The following is a 16,693-nucleotide window of genomic DNA, read 5'->3' as shown; positions in this document are numbered from 1 at the left end:
GCCACAAAAACCATGTTATTTGCTGTCCATTGAAGGGTACATATTTGCAGGGGGGGGAGAAGAAACACAGCTTAAAGAATGAATTATCCATTCAGTCATCATACAATTTTAACAAACGTAATTTTCTCGAGTTCAACGAAAGCAATCATCGGCCCAAATATTTAATAACCTAGGAGACTGGTAGGTTGGTGTGCCTTTTCTTACCTATAGGCTGAAACCCTGCGAACATTATTAACTTGATGACTCGGCATTCTGGCTGAGGGCTGGCTTAACACACCCCGCCACTCCCAGGAGCTTCTCAAAGGAGCTTTGTTATAGCATGCTTAAAATTACTCTGTCTGTCTGTCTCTCCCTCTTTCTTCTCTTCCAAGAAGACAAATTTCAGCCACAAATTCTTGAGTATGCTCCCAAATCATCAGTGTTTTGTTGTGTTTGTTGTGCTTTTTCACCGCTGGTGGGTAGGAGTCCCACCGATGGGCACGACAGTTCTCGCGTACAGCAGAGGAATACAGAGAAGCGTGCTCATTTCCAACTACTCACAGAATCGCACAACAAGGCCCCCAGCTACTCACTGAGGACTGTCACCTCCTTTTCACATGTGGAGAAACTGAATCAGGAGGGTTAAGGCAACTTTACCTTGGAGTTTCTGACCGAGATACAAAACCATGTGTTCGAAACCCCAGATGTACAATCCTTCACCCAAACTATGTCCATTTCAAGAGTCCAACAGCTTTAACGGGCTTTCGGGCTCAACTTACCGATATCTGGCATTTGAGAAGGCTAAAATTCTGTCTAGAAGGAATTTTATATTAAATGATGGCCTGTAATGGAACATCACTCACATGAAATTTCTACTAAGATGCAAACTTACAGGAAAAAAACAAGAAACAAAACACCTAACACTGAAAAAAGTGAAGGGAAATAGTATAAGTGACATAATCCTTGATCCTGAGCGTCAAGGTGTATCCAAGCAGAAAATTCAATATCAAATCACTTGCATTTGGTTGATGGATGTAGAGGAAAAGAAGGTGACAGTGTGGGAAAGAGAAGTCAATTCATCTTAGAGTCGATTCTGAGCCACACTCATGGCTCAGTAAGTATTAGTCATCAGCGAGAAACTTAGCTTCTCTGGACCTCAGGCTCCTGCAGTGTAAGAAAGAGGCAAAGGTTGGACCTGTTGTCCCAGTGTTCCTTTTAGATGTAAAGTCAGAGAGTAAAACTTCCCTTTACCTACACGGGGCTCAGGATGTTCTCTTTTTAATACTTTTAATGTCCATCTCCTTTGGCCCAATAACACAGCCTTTAGAAAATTTTCTCAGGAAATAATTACAGGGGCGCCTGAGGCTCAGTCAGTTGAGGGCCCAACTCTTGATTTCAGCTCAGGTCATGATCCCAGGGTCATGGGATCGAGCTCCAAGTTGAGCTCGGCACTGAGTGTGGTGCCTGCTTACGGTTCTCTCTCTCTCTCTCTCTCTCTCTCTCTCTCTCTCTCCCTCTCTCCTTCTGCCCCTCTCCCCTGCTCCTGCTTTCACTCTCTCTCTCTCTCAAAACAAAAAAAGAAAGAATTACAGATAAAGTCAATGATTGATGGACAGAAATATCCACAATAATATTATTTCTAACAGAAGTGTCCATCTTTAAGGAAAATAACTACATGTTTTTGAAGGGTACTGGTCACAAGATTAAGTCACGTAACAGTAAGTTAAGAAATATATAGATACATACATGTATTTAGAGACTTTTGGGTCTTGCTGTAATGCACGTAAGGGTTGCTTGATTTCATGTTGACAAATTACGTCTGTGCATATACTCAGAAGACTTAAACACTGCGCGTAAAATAATTTATCAGTAAGGGGTGCCTGGGTGGCTCAGTCAGGTGAGCCACCAACTCTTGATTTCTGCTCAGGTCATGATCCCAGGGTCATGGGATTGAGCCCCCCATCGGGCTCCACGTTGAGCATGGAGCCTGCTTGGGATTCTTTCTCTCTCCCTCTCCCTCTGTCCCTCTCCCCTGCTTGTGCTCTCTCTCTCTCTCTAAAATTAAAAAAAAATTTTTTTTTAAATAATAATCTAACAGTAATGATTTCTGGCTGATGAAATTGCAAGTGACTTTTATTTTCTTTCCATACTTTCCTGTGTCTGCCAAACTTTCTAAAATCATCATATATTATTTCTTGTGATTAGCAAGTTATGTTTCTTGACAAGTTGTTTTCAAAAAAAGCTCTCTGCCACCACTGGGCCTTTGCATAATAAATCTCTAGCCGTGGCCAACGATTACCCGGGCTGTCCGATAAAGGCTATGCAACTCAAAACCAAAATTGTGTTTCTTAAGAAGTAGAAATTTCAGACTTTCCTTTGATGAGGTCCAGGACCTCTCACCGGCCCAGCAGAAGCTGGTGTCACAGCTGAGCCAAGCAACCAGCCCCAACCCCTCCCTAGATGAGCCAGACCAAGGAGAACAGGAGCCCAAGGCCCTGGGGCCCAGAAACACCTCAAGGAGGATCCCTGCCCCAGGCCCCGGGAGGGGATTGCAAGTGGAAACTGGCCTGACCCTCTTTCTCCCTCCTCCTGCCTCCTCCCTCTCCTCCTCCACAGCATCAGCTGCCGTGCTGACTCAGTTGCAGGCTTTGCTCTCCGCCTTCCTACACGATGCAACTAAATCCTGTCCAGGAGAAGCTGACACTTCAGAAGGAAACTCGGCCATCACCAAGTCCAAGTCCCTTGTGTCCAAATGGTGAAACTTAAGCCCACACAGTGCCTTGTGCACACATTTTTTTTTAACGTTTTTTATTTATTTTTGAGAGAACGCAAGCAGGGGCGGGGCAGAGAGACAGAGGGACAGAGGATCTGATGCAGGCTCCGTGCTGACAGCAGCGAGCCCGATGTGGGGCTTGAACTCGCAAACCGCAAGATCACAACCTGAGCCTAAGTGGGGCACTCAACCCACTGAGCCACCCAGGTGCCCCTGCGTACGCACTTTATAGGTGACGCAAGATTCTTTACTGCATGCCTTGTAACAATCATTTTTTTTACATTCTGTCTTTATTCCATTTTCATTAATGAAAAAGAAAAAACTACAGAGGCACAGGGCTGTTGCATAACTTCCCCCAGGTCACAACATTAGTAAATGGTGGAAACAGATTCCAGATTTAAATCCAGGTGGTGCTCTTAACAAATACACTATGCTTTTTTGTTTTTTAAGTTTATTTACTTATTTTGAGAGAAATGGAGAACGTGTGATGGGGGAGGGGCAGAGAAAGAGGGAGACAGAGAATCCCCAATAGGCTCCACACCATCGGGGCAGAGCCCTACACGGGGCTCAAACTCACGAATTTGGGGGGAGGGGGAGAAACGTATGAATCAACCTATACTATGCATGCTAGGCTCTTCATATGAGAATTCTAGTTCTGGTCTCTGCCTCCGAAGATGGGATTTAAAGGTAAAACGTTCTGTCCAGTGCCGTCATCTCCCTGGACCTGGGCGACTCCAGGATTCGCTTACTGTGCCTCCAAATCCTCCCAATGTGGACACTTGAAACCTGGCATTTCTTCACTGAGCCCCATTCTGTACACGTACTTCTTCACTCACACCCACATTATTATGTGCATTTGAGCCTGGTCCCTCCCTGGGCCCCAGGCCACATGAGAGCAGGGCCGCTTTATTTATCTACACGTTCCTTCTCCCCCTCCTAGAACTCACACGGTGCTTTGCACAATAACATTAAATAAACATCTCTTAAATTTGTAAAACAACACATGAGCCGAAATCGAGCAGTAGAAAGCAGTAAGTTATTTGTAGCAATGGCGGGTGCAGACGATGGTCGCCATGAAAGCAACTGGTGTCCAATTCCAAGAAAGAGAGTTGCTTTTCTAGTATTTTGAAACATAAAGAATTGAAAATTGTAGTAAACAAATCAAATTGTCTTTTTTTATCTAATTAGATCAAAATACTTACGTTACTGGTTCTTTGATGCCATTGTGCATTAGAATCTTGGGGGGGGGGAGGCAGGAAGTGTGGGGGGGGAGGGGAGGGGGACAAGAAAGGAAGTACAGTCAAATTACAGATACTCCGATCCAAATCTCCTGACATTGTGACTCAATATGCCTAAGCCTTGGAATCTGAATTCCTTTCAGCGGTTCAGGGCTGGTTGTTCACAGATCAACCTCTCAAAATCACAGGCTTCTGTCGGGTTCCTCGCCAACACAGATCATCCAATGGTTAGCGCTGATTCTGAAAGGAGATTGGCTGGTTCCCAGCTCCGCTATATACTGATTCCGTGGCCTTGGACAAAGTACTAAACTCACGTTGCCTCGGTCTCTTCATCTGTAAAATGGGGTGATGTTAGCAACTCTTCCTAGGGTTATAATGAGAACTGAATGAGATAACACAGGTCAAGTGCTTCGAATAGTGCCTGCCACCAATAAAAGTCCAATAAATGTTAACCATCATGATTCTTCCTTGCTAAAAGCTGTCGCGAGGTTACAAACCTCAGAGAGATTAGTTTTACCTATATAGTAGATGTAGAGAAAAAAGAGGAGGTTCTTTTTTTTAATGGAAGAAAATTCAATAGTCTATAAAGCTTGAGAAGAATTAAGAATCTTTGGCTGTATCCCACACGTGCACAGACATACACACACTCACATGCACACGTATACCCAAATATACATGCCCAATTTATATGAGGTTTTCTCTTCCTACATTTAGGCCTGGGTTTTTTATAAATAGCAAAAAGTAACAGCCAAAGAATAAATATGAAAAATAAAAATAAAAGTGGAATTTACTGGTAGTAAGACAGGAAGATTAAGACTTTGAAGAGGGGAGTATATAATTAATATTTCATATTGAATTTTATATCAGATAATAGACATTTATTGTGACTATCCCTGACAGCCTATAATACTTTGCAATTTATAAGTTTTTATTGCACACCCAGTCTTTTCCCCAAAGCAATTTTGTGTATATTATTTCTTTCAACTCAGTTATGTATCATGATTCCAATTTTACAAATGAGAAAAGTGATATTAGAAATCTAAGTAATTACTGGGGCGCCTGGGTGGTTCAGTCGGTTAACATCGGACTCTTGGTTTCTTCTCAGGTCATGATCTCAGGGTTCATGGGTTCAAGCCCTGCGTGGGGCTCTGTGCTGACATCACAGAGCCTGCTTGGGATTCTCTCTCTCCTCTCTTTGCCTCTCCCACTCTCTCTCTCTCTCCTTCTCTCTTTCTTTCTCTCTCAGAATAAATAAATAAACTCTAAAAAGGAAGGAAGGAAGGAAGGAAGGAAGGAAGGAAAGAAAGAAATTTAAATAATACTAGTGAGAGATAGAGTCAAGCTCACACCCAGAACTCAGACTCCAGAGCCCAAGCCTGTACAAAGACCATATCACCTCCACTCATTAAGAAAAAAAAAAAAAAGAAAAAAAAGGGGGGGGGGGTTAATAAGTATGGAGTCCTAAGGGCCCATACCTCAAGAATGGAAGAAAATAAATTAATCAAAGATAATTCTCTTGACATGTATTATCAGTTTTCTTTCCAAAAGCAGTTTTGAAAATGAAGCCCAAAGACTCACCACAAAGCCAAACCACCATCCTGACTCACTTGGTTAGAATCGAGTTCCCTCCCACCCACTGCGCAAAGCTCCATCCATTGGCGGGCCTCATGGCTCCCTCCATAATGGTTGTCTCCCACACATCCCTCTCTAATAGAGTCATGATTCTTGCACACCCCAAAACTGAATTATATTGTCAGTCCCACCACTTGTTAGTACTTACAAAGATGATATATTCACTCTCCTTGTGTAAAACAATGTGTCTTTGATGTTAGTTTTCAACCTACTTTCTTCAAGCTTCTTGTATTCCCGGATTCGACGAGCAAACCGGTGTTAGCATCCTGTTAGCAGTCCTGACTTCACAGGAAGATACCATTAGCCACAGAAGGAGGAGCCTGAGGAAAGTTGAGCCAGGCTTTGAGTAGCTCTGGAGGAGGAGGAGGCCGTGTTAGACCGGCAGAATCCCTCCTCTTTCCTGTTAACCTGTCCAGAAGATTACAAGGATGCCTTCGAATAGCTGAGCAGCCATAACATGAAAGCTAGCTTTAGGTTAGAGAAGGAGAAAAGCCAAGAAAAGCTAATGCAGTTCCCTAAAAAACCCTGAATGAACTAGCACACGTAGGCCATGATCATCAATGGTAGATACCATCACAAAAAGAGACACAGTCGAATCTTGTGTATTTCTTGGTGGGAGTTCACAATAAACAGCTTTATTGACGCACAAACTGAGGATTAAAAATAGAGAAGAGGGACGCCTGGGTGGCTCAGTCTCTTGAGCATCTAACTCTTGATTTCGGCCCAAGTCATGATCCCAGTGTTGTGGGATCCACATTGGGCTCCACGCTGTGTGTGGGGCCTACTTAAGATTCTCTCTCTCTCTCTTTCTCTCTCTCTCTCTTCCTCTGCCTCTCTCCCCCACTTGCTCTTTTTAGAGCGAGAGATTTCCTTTTAGAAATTTAGATTTAGATTTCTTTTTACAAATCTCTTTTTAGAGAGAGAGAGAGAAGAAATGTGAAGTGTAAATTAAACAGAGATTTCTCACCCAGGAAGTCTTACACATAGCATTTGATTCCTGAACTAAAATCTACAGTATGTGGAATATACGCTAATATATTTATTTTCTTTTCAAAGAGGAGATGAACTCCCAGGTCATCATTAAACTCGCCAGATGGCTTTTAGGTTAGGGGGTGTTGTTAAGCAACTAATAAGACAAGCCTAATGTCAGAAAGAGGCTCCTGGGTTTCTTCCTTTTAAAAAACGCCTTCTGCTGCCTTGCTTTTCACCTCACTCTCCTACCACTGGCAGCCGTGTTTGTGCTGATGAGGCAAGCTCACCAGAGATCTAAGCAATTACGAGCTGGAGGGGCAATTAGTCTGGGTGGAGAACACACATTTTGGATGCTCCAGCTCCAAAGTATTGGGATTATTTTAACTTCGTCATCTCTGTGGTGAAAACTCTGAGTGCCAACCCTGGTGTTGAAAAGACTGAGTCCGAAGGATTATATCATGTCTTGCTTGATCCAGCTCACGATGACATGTGATCTCGCAGCAGGAACTGTGTTCAAAGTGTAACACAAATACTATCTTTCCTTCACACAGAAAATCGTCAGTGTAGACCAAACAATTCCAACTTAGAGAAAAACAATCATCGTCTTGCAAATGCTGGGTGTACAATCAGTGAGGAATCTGGATCTAGTGGAGAGTTTCCCTGTCCTTGTATACTCTAAGGATATTCACAGTGGCAACATGTAGCAAGTTATTTGTTTTTAGTGACCTGACAAACATTTGCTCATTACCTGCCATGTATCAGGCGTTATGATATATATTCCTCTGATAATACCCACGGCACAGCCAACACTCAAATTTCTGCCCCCTACACAGTACATGGTGTCAGAACTGATTCAGTGGTCTCTACTTCTTTTTCCTCTGACGCTCCCTGTATCTCTCTTCCCAGCGTGACATTCTAAATTAAGCCATATATAAATTATATTATCTCTCATGATGCCCTGTTAGCTTGGGGCAAGTTGCTCTCACATCTTCTTCAAGTCTCTATTTTCTTATCTTTAAAAGGAGGTTAATAACACCTACCTGTTGGGGAGATGAGAGAAATAATTATCCCTGAAATGCTTTGAAGATGAAAAGTGCCACATTGCTCTTTGTGCTCAATGCCTGGCAAAAGATGCCGAATTTTCCACTTGCATTGGCATGTTCTTTAGGAAAACCAAAGACGAGACTGTCATAAAGAGGCTGTATGGTCAATTCTTGGCCAATGAGCAAACATAGTCTATAATTACCTTCTTCTACTGTCTTAAAGAATGCACTCTCCCAACCAGTTTACTGTTTTGAGAATGGATACAAAAGGGAAAGAACCCAACATTTATTTTGCCTTTCCTGTGCAATCTCGGATAACCAAGCAGCTGATAAAGAGTTTTCTCTTTACAAATGTTTTCCAGCCGGGCACCTGGGTGCCTTAGTTGGTTCAGCGTCTGGCTTCAGCTCAGGTTATGATCTCACGGCTCATGAGTTCAAGCCCCGCGTCAGGCTCTGTGCTGACAGCTCAGAGCCTGGAGCCTCTTCAGATTCTGTGTCTCCCTCTCTCCCTGCTCCTCCCCCACTTACACTCTGTCTCTGTCTCAAAAATTAGCAATAACATAAACACACAAAAAAAATTTGAGCAAATGTATTCCAGCTAATGGATAAAGAAGTGATAGGGTTGGAGCACCACTTTATAACCCCAAATGAACGAGCACAGGTAGTTCCTGATCATCAATGGCTGATCATCATCATCAATGGCTGATACTGTCACAAAAAAGAGACACAATCGCACCTTGTGTATTTCTTTTTTTTTTTTTTTAATTTTTTTTTCAACGTTTTTTATTTATTTTTGGGACAGAGAGAGACAGAGCATGAACGGGGGAGGGGCAGAGAGAGAGGGAGACACAGAATCGGAAACAGGCTCCAGGCTCCGAGCCATCAGCCCAGAGCCTGACGCGGGGCTCGAACGCACGGACCGCGAGATCGTGACCTGGCTGAAGTCGGACGCTTAACCGACTGCGCCACCCAGGCGCCCCAGCCTTGTGTATTTCTTGATGAAAGTTAACAGCGGCCCTTCTGAAGTAGTCTAACCAAAACAAATCAAACCTGAATATGGATCAACCTTCTATATTTAACTATGAATTTTAGAATATATAAGGAAGAGAACTTTACACCATAGAGTCCAGAGCAAAATCCAGAAAACAGGAACATCTACAAACATATGATCTATTTTCTTCAACATTTAAACTTCAGATGGAGTTCCTGGGTGGCTCAGTCAGTTAAGCATCTGACTTCAGCTCAGGTCATGATCTCGCGGTCCGTGGGTTCGAGCCCCGCATCTGGCTCTGTGCTGACAGCTCAGAGCCTGGAGCCTGTTTCCGATTCTGTGTCTCCCTCTCTCTCTGACCCTCCCCCGTCGATGCTCTGTCTCTCTCTGTCTCAAAAATAAATAAACATTAAAATAATAATTAATAATAATAATAAATTCAAAGGAATTTATGCAATGCCAAATAATCACAATTATTTAGAGCATGCTCACACAAACTGTAAAAATAATAACAATGATAACAATAAGGATTAGAAATCCAAGAAGATTTGAACACTAACTGGATATTGATGATATTAAAAGGCTGATGTAATTTATGTTACGTGTAATTGTGATATCAGGGTTACAATTTTTGTAATTCCTCTTCAGTTAGATATACCTCTAATATTTATATGGAAAAAACAAGGGTGCATGATAGGATTTTCTTTACTTTTGAACACATTTGAAATATTCCATAATAAAAGCTTTCAAAGAATGGGAGAGAATTTAAAATGAAAAAGAGTAAAAAGTCAAAAATTTAAAAGGAAAAAAGTATACAGGCTCTGAATACAAGAAACAAGGGAGACTGCTAAATAAAATGAGTTAATCTTAAAGACAGAAGATTTTACGTACTGAGGAAAGATTTCAGGAGCAGAAATCCAGAAATTCCACCCAAAGAAATCAAAATATATATCCTCACAAAAAAATTAATAACAGCCTTATTTGTAAGAGAAAACAAAGGAAACAATCCCAATATCCATGTTCTTTAGCTCTATCGGACATTACTGAAACATTGGGACAACTGGAAAAATTTGGATGAGATCTGTGCATTAGATAACAGAATTATATCAATTGTAATCCCCTGACTAAAATACTTATACTATGGATATGGGAGAAAATGTCCTTGTTTTGAGAAAACACCCGGTGACATATTTAGAGGTGAAAGGACAACATGCAATTATTCTCAGTGGTGGAGGAAGAGAGGGAATAATAAAGCAGTCAGGTAAAATAATAACATTTGGAGAATTTAGGTGAAGAATATAAGGTAATTCCTTGTATTATTATTGTAATTTTTCCAGAAGTCCGAAAAGAAGTTAAAAAGAAACAATCAATTTGAGCAATTTTGGAGTTAGTGGAATTGTAAAACTAGAACTTTGACTTAAAAAACAAAACAAAACTTGTGACTTGATTTCACTTTATACAGTAATGCAAATGAATCAGGAACTTCCAATCAAATGTTTGGACCTGAGATAGAATATTCAAATAAGCAGAACCCCAGACCAAAGAACTAAGGGGTCCCACCTAGGCAAGAAGAAACCAGGGTGGTCCACTAATCAGGGTCTTAAGGAGCTGTTTCCTCCAACAAACAAGAGTAGGGTGAGGCCATATCAGGAGCCAGTCATTTCCATCCAAAGTCTAGCTCTGGGGAAACCAAGCTCCCTTCTCCGACCTCCTTATCCCACATCCCTGTTCTCCTTACCCCCACGGAAGTGTCAAGAGGAAGTTCTGGACCCTGGCAGGAAAGGTAAGGATGAAAGTAACCAAAGCAATGTAATTTGGGGAAGATCAAAAGTACCTACTCTTTATGGAATGTTTCTGCAATTCGTTTCATTTTCTTGTATTTCCAAATGCATTGCAATTAACATACATAGCTTTTATAATTAACACTGCACAGCACAAGTGACAACAGAAACCGATGCTTTTGGCTTTCAAGAAGATACTGTGAGGGCACCTGGGTGGCTCTGTCGGTTGGGCATCTGACTTCAGCTCAGGTCGTGATCTCACAGTTCGTGAGTTCAAGCCCCACATCGGGCTCTGTGCTGACCGCTCAGAGCCTGGAGCCTGCTTCAGTTTCTGTGTCTCCCTCTCTCTGTGCCTCTCCCCCACTTGTGCTGTGTCTCTCTCTGTCTCTCAAAAAAAAAAAAAAAAAAAAACAGAAGAAGAAGAAACATTAAAAATTTAAAAAAGAAGATATTCTAGGTAAAAATGTATATATACTAAGTATGACTTTGATCAAAATAATACTTGGATGTGTTATAAAAATTAAAAATTTATGTAAAGCTTGAACATAAACCTACAGGAATCCTTTATGCATATGAAAGTGAGTTTTCTCAGAACTCTATTGAGACAAGGCAAATGATCATATATTGGGTGAAAAACATAAGGGAAACAAAATCTAGGTCTCATCTTTTATAACACTATAGTTAGAATGTTTAACAGTTATGAAAAAAGCTGTGGATAAATTCATAAATCACTGGAACTGTAAGCATCGTGGAAGGAAAGGAATAGGGAGCCACTGTGACTACTCACGGGTTCTCGGTACTTGTTTTGATCTAGAACATGTGTGTTAACACCTAAAGTCCCATTTGTGTAAGCTGTGATTTTTCACCTCTGGTGTGTGGTGCTTTTGCATAATCTCACCTGTAGCCAAAATATATAGCAATTCATAGTATTAGAAAACATTCATGTGTGAAGGAAAATTCTAGAATGCTGAAGAAAAACAAATATCTGCCCCTTTGATACATACGCCCCCAAAAGGAAAACATGTGCACAAACACTTGACCGTAAACGTCCATAGCAGCATTATTCATCATAACCAAAAATAAAAATAAACCAAACGTGCACCAACTAATGAATGGATGAATAGAACGTGGTGCACAAACACTTGACCGTAAACGTCCATAGCAGCATTATTCATCATAACCAAAAATAAAAATAAACCAAACGTGCACCAACTAATGAATGGATGAATAGAACGTGGCACATTCATACGATGGAATCTTATTCAGCCTTCAAAGAAAGAAGTCCTGGGGCACCTGGGTGGCTCAGTCGGTTAGGCATCCAACTTCGGCTGGGGTCATGATCTCATGGTTCGTGAGTTCGAGCCCCACATCGGGCTCTGCGCTGACAGTGCCTGCTTGGGATATTCTAGCCCTCTCTCTCTGTCCCTCCCCACTCACACTCTGTCTCAAAAATAAATAAACATTTCAATTAAATTTTTTTTAACAGAAAGAAGTATTGACGCATCACAAAAATATTACGCAAAGCGAATAGATCAGTCACAAAGGACCACATGTTGTATGAGTGGGTCCAGAAGAAAAGCCTAGAATAAAATCTACAGAAGCAGAAAGTAGATTAGTGGTTGCCTAAGACTAGGAGAGGGGAAGGTGGAGTGAATTGGGAGTGACCGCTAACGGGTACCAGGTGTTTTTAGGGATAATAAAAATGTCTGAAATCAGGTAGTGATGGTGGATGCACAACTCTGTGAATATGCTTAAGGGAAACTGATTTGTACACCTTAAAAGAGTGAGTTCTAATGTGAACTACATCTCAATAAAGCAGTTTTTTAAAAAAGAATTCCTTCGGGGAAGTCACAGTAAAACATAAAGGCTAGTAGCAAACCAGCTACAGGAAAAAGGAAAATCGTGCTTTGCTGACACTCCTTGAGAGAATCTAGGGCTGTTTTAGAGGTAAGAAAACAGACAAGATGAACCAGATACTGTCACTGGAAGACCGAGTGGGTAGAGCTTCAGGGGATGGGATGCATCAGGGGCTTGCATCCAGCCCTTGCGTCGAAGATGTCGCTGCAGACCCCGCCAGAGGAGGGAAGAAAAAGTCACACTGGGCACAGATACGCCGGGGAGGGGTTTCTTCTGCGACATCATACAGGAGCAACACGTCTCAGTAGCCTTCTGGATATCATTCCAGAGCACTAGTGAAAAATCTAAAACCTAGAATATTAGTCTCTCTTTCAAACTCAAAGTCTGCCTTCAGTAGCAAAGTTTTTGTGTTGTGGTCTACCGAGAAAAATGTAAACTTTATGTGAATGCCAAACATACATAACATTCCTATATTTAATTAAAAGGAGCACCATACAGGGGTGCCTGGGTGGCTCAGTCGGTTAAGCATCCAACTCTTGATTTTGGCTCAGGTCAGGATCTCATGGTTGGTGAGTTCAAGCCCTGGGGCTCTCTGTGCTGATGGCATGGAGCCTGCTTGGGATTCTCTCTCCTTTCTCTGCCCCTCCCTGGCTTGTACTCGTTTGCTCTCTCTCTCTCTCTCTCTCTCTATCCCAATAAATAAACTAAAAAAAAAAAGGATCACTAGGGGCACCTGGGTGGCTCAGTCGGTTGACCGTCCGACTTCTGCTCTGGTCATGATCTCGTGGTCTGTGAGTTCGAGCTCCACGTCAGGCTCTGTGCTGACAGCTCGGAGCTTGGAGCCTGCTTCGGATTCTGTGTCTCCTCCTCCCTCTGCCTCTCCCCTGCTCCTGCTCTGTCTCTCTCTGTCTCTTAATAATAAATAAACATTTTTTAAAAATTAAAAAAAAAAAGGAATTGCTATACCAAAAGCCCCTCTCTTAAATCAGGAGTTAATGGAGCAATGGGTGGGGCAGTTAATGGCAGGGTCCAACAGCCCCGGGCTACTGGAAGCTCTCTGTGAGTAAGCGTGAGTCGCCCAAAGTCAAAGCCAAGCCCCATTAGTCTGGCAGCCAGTGATGTCACAGGCCAGGAAGAAGCAGAATGACAGCTGAGGTCACACCCCTTGTTAGATGTTGTGGCCGATCAGGTGCGAAACACTGCAAATGAGGGCATGAGCGATTAAGTACTTTCTTTCAATTATTGTACATGAATTAACGTCCCATTGAGACTCCAAATGCAATTGTTCTGGGCAGCATCTGCTTGGTAGGAACTGACTGATTTATCTGGAAGGGGTCTCTGGCCGCAGTGAGTGCGAGTCACTGGTATGTGACCCTTCTTTACAAGAACAGCTGGCCTGATAAATCAGTAATGCCGTATCCATTGCCAAGGTTGTGGACAACTGGTTGGTCCATCATTCATCCCATTACATGCCTGAGACCACCTAGGTTATAAAACAATGTTTAAAAATAGATTTTAGTGGGGGCAATTTTCCATGAAGCCATTTTGATCATCAGTTCATTTGCATTTCAAAGTTGAATCAAATGCGTTTTCATTCTTTCGTAGCATCTCTTGGTGGAAGGAGATAGCAAAATATATTAGAAGAGGTCTGTGGCCTCAGGATCCAATGCTGGTTCCAATACTCCTAAGATGTATGTCCTCAGATTAATTATATAACTTTTGTGAGCCGCAGGTGCTTTTTTACCTTTAAATGGGGATAATTATACCAAACTCATAGATTGCTGTGAGATTTAAAAAAAAAAAAAAAAAAAGCACACACATTACATTGTAAGGAAACACAATTTTCCCCATGTACACAATTGAATGCCAACTTCACCCTAGAAGTCCATTGTCTAGCTCGGACCCTCCTTGCCCCAACTACAAGTTGGAATTAACCTAAGAGCATTTTAGCAAAGACGGTTCTCAAGCTCTGCCCCTAGAAATTCTGCTGTAATTGATCCGGAGGAGGTGGGGCAGGCATCATATATTTGCAAAAAGCTGCTAGCAATTCCAAGCAGCAGCCAGGGTTGGCAATCGTTGGATAGGAAGAAGGGTTCTCAAATTGTGATTCGATAGAATCACCAGGTTTGGCTATAAAATGTGGGTTCTGGGGGCTGGGCCCCACCCTATGCTTACTGAGCCAGATTTCCGGGTAGAGCTTCCCAAATCACCATTTTTAACAACTTCCCCGGTAATTAGAACGTACACCAAAAATGAAGACCGGGAGGAGCAGGAGGCTAGCGTGACCGGTGCTTCCCAAATCGGATTAAAAGGACATTTCTCTGAGCCCCACCCCCAGAAGAGACGACCTTGTCTTGTTTTTGTATCCGTTCACGTGTCTGAAGTTTGGGACTCACTCATCTAGACTTCCGGCACCTTTGTCATTCAGATACAAAGGACCAACTCTCTGATACACGATCCAGATTCAGGGTGAGGATATTCCCCAACCAGTTTAACTCTCACATTTTAAAATGAGAGAATATGTGGGAGACACAGCTGCCTATTCACTTGGGAAGGGATGTAAGTTTGTATGTTGGGATTCCCCACCTTCTGTCTCCCTTTCAAGCTGCCTACACCTCCCCAGCTTCAAGGAGAGAAAAGACAGAAAAATCGTGTATTTATTCAGGAAGAATAGATTCACTAATATATATATTACAATTAAACATTCATGTATATATACCAAGTCACATACACACACATACACTAATACATGTGTCTACACATATACATGCACACATGTACCTATTTACACACATATGTACACACACACACACACACACATACTCATCGAATTCATTCAAGAATATTTCTTCACTGAATGGATCCATCAATGAATTGAGTTGACTTGACTTAAATCAACCCAGAGCCCATATTCTGGTCAAGGGGAGCGCATGGTTCCCTGAATAAACCACTTGTTTTCCTGCTCTTTGCCATTTCCACCAGTGCGCCTGGAACATTCCATTTCCCCTCCTTCCACTGGTGAACACCTCCCCACCTTTAACATCTAGCTCAAATGAAAACAGTCTTCCGCCCATAACTACTGGCCCAACGGCCTTCTTCCGTTCCCTCTCCCCACCAGAAACTAAAGTATTTCTCCCTCCGCACAGCCCCGCTACAGCAGGTGTTCAGCATAGGACGCCACAGGGAGCAGTTGTTCTCAAGATGGTCAATAGTCTCTGTGTTATCTCTAGGAGATGCTGCTTCCATTCTTACAAGTCCCCTCTGGGGTATACTAGACATTTACAAGTTGTACTTGTAGTTAATGAAATATTGCCTGCTACAGCTCCCAAAATATAGAGAGTGGACCTAAGGAATTGCTAGAACCACAGAGGCAAGAGCCAGAAGGATTTCAAACAATGATCCATGGAATTCATACATCATTAGATACTTCTGGTCACATTAAAAATTTTAGTCGGAAGCATTTTGAGGACCCTTGAAAGGTGTGGGAAAGTAGCCAGACACTAAAAAAAAACAAAAAAAACAAAACAAAAGGCAGGGGTGGGGTGGGGAACTTATATAAACTCCCAGAAAAACAAAATGAGTTGTAAGAAAAGAAATGTAACTATATTATATACTATTTGCTTTGGTGATGAACAACATTCACAGTGTTACGAGAATGAAAATGTCACGTGGACTGAACCAGGAATTGTGACATAAGTATATCAGGAGGATGCGAGGAGGAAAATGGGGTGAAGCTGTAAGAGATGTAAAATTCTCATCTATCATAAAAGGAAGTCGTAGGTCTTGTGAGATGAATTGTGCTCCCCAAACAGATATTCTTGAGGTCACAGTAACTACATGTGACCTTATTGGGAAATAAGGACTTTGCAGATGTAATCAAGTCAAGATAAGGTCTTTCAGATGGGTCCTAAGCCAGTATGACTGGTGTCCTTATTCGACAAGGGAAATTTGGACACAAAAACACACATGCAGGGAAGAAGATGGGGAGTTGTATCAAGAGAAGGGCCATGTGATGATAGAAGCAAAAGAATTGAAAGCAATTGCTTCTGGGGAGTAAGGACTTCCTTGAGTGAGCGTGCTAACACCATCTGAGTTTTTTAAACAATGCATATGTTTATGCATAGGCATAAAAATGAAAATTAAATTTCAAAAATAAGCAATAACTTATACGGTTACCTAGCGGAGGTCACAGCTACAGTACCTACAAAACAGATGAAAAAGACTGTCGGGCTTGGGGTCCAGGACAGTTTCAAGTGGAATCACACAGAGCCTGACTTTCAGACAATGCAGATGAAAGCTGTGATGTGCTGTAGAGAGCTCTGATTCAGGAAGTGGTGCTACTGGTAAAGACGACGTTGACGCAAAGATATTCAAAAGCGTTTGAATCCGATTGTTTCAGAAATGTGAATCTGGAGAAATGTGATCTC

The 16,693-nt window shown here is 42.1% G+C and overlaps 1 protein-coding gene across 1 annotated transcript in view; it reads right to left on the bottom strand.

Annotated features, from left to right (window-relative positions):
- Positions 1 to 14,715, bottom strand: part of SERPINB5 (serpin family B member 5) — a 42,458-nt gene extending 27,743 nt beyond the window's left edge. Inside the window, exon 1 of the mRNA XM_047828837.1 lies at positions 14,710 to 14,715. The gene's annotated coding sequence lies outside the window, so the exon portion shown is untranslated. The remainder of the gene's footprint in view (positions 1 to 14,709) is intronic.
- Positions 14,716 to 16,693: the final 1,978 nt, after the last annotated feature.

Source organism: Prionailurus viverrinus, chromosome D3 (assembly GCF_022837055.1).
Source record: "Prionailurus viverrinus isolate Anna chromosome D3, UM_Priviv_1.0, whole genome shotgun sequence".
Lineage (NCBI taxonomy): Eukaryota > Metazoa > Chordata > Mammalia > Carnivora > Felidae > Prionailurus > Prionailurus viverrinus.
The sequence above is the reverse complement of the archived record's forward strand: the minus strand, read 5'-3'. Positions and strand labels throughout refer to the sequence as shown.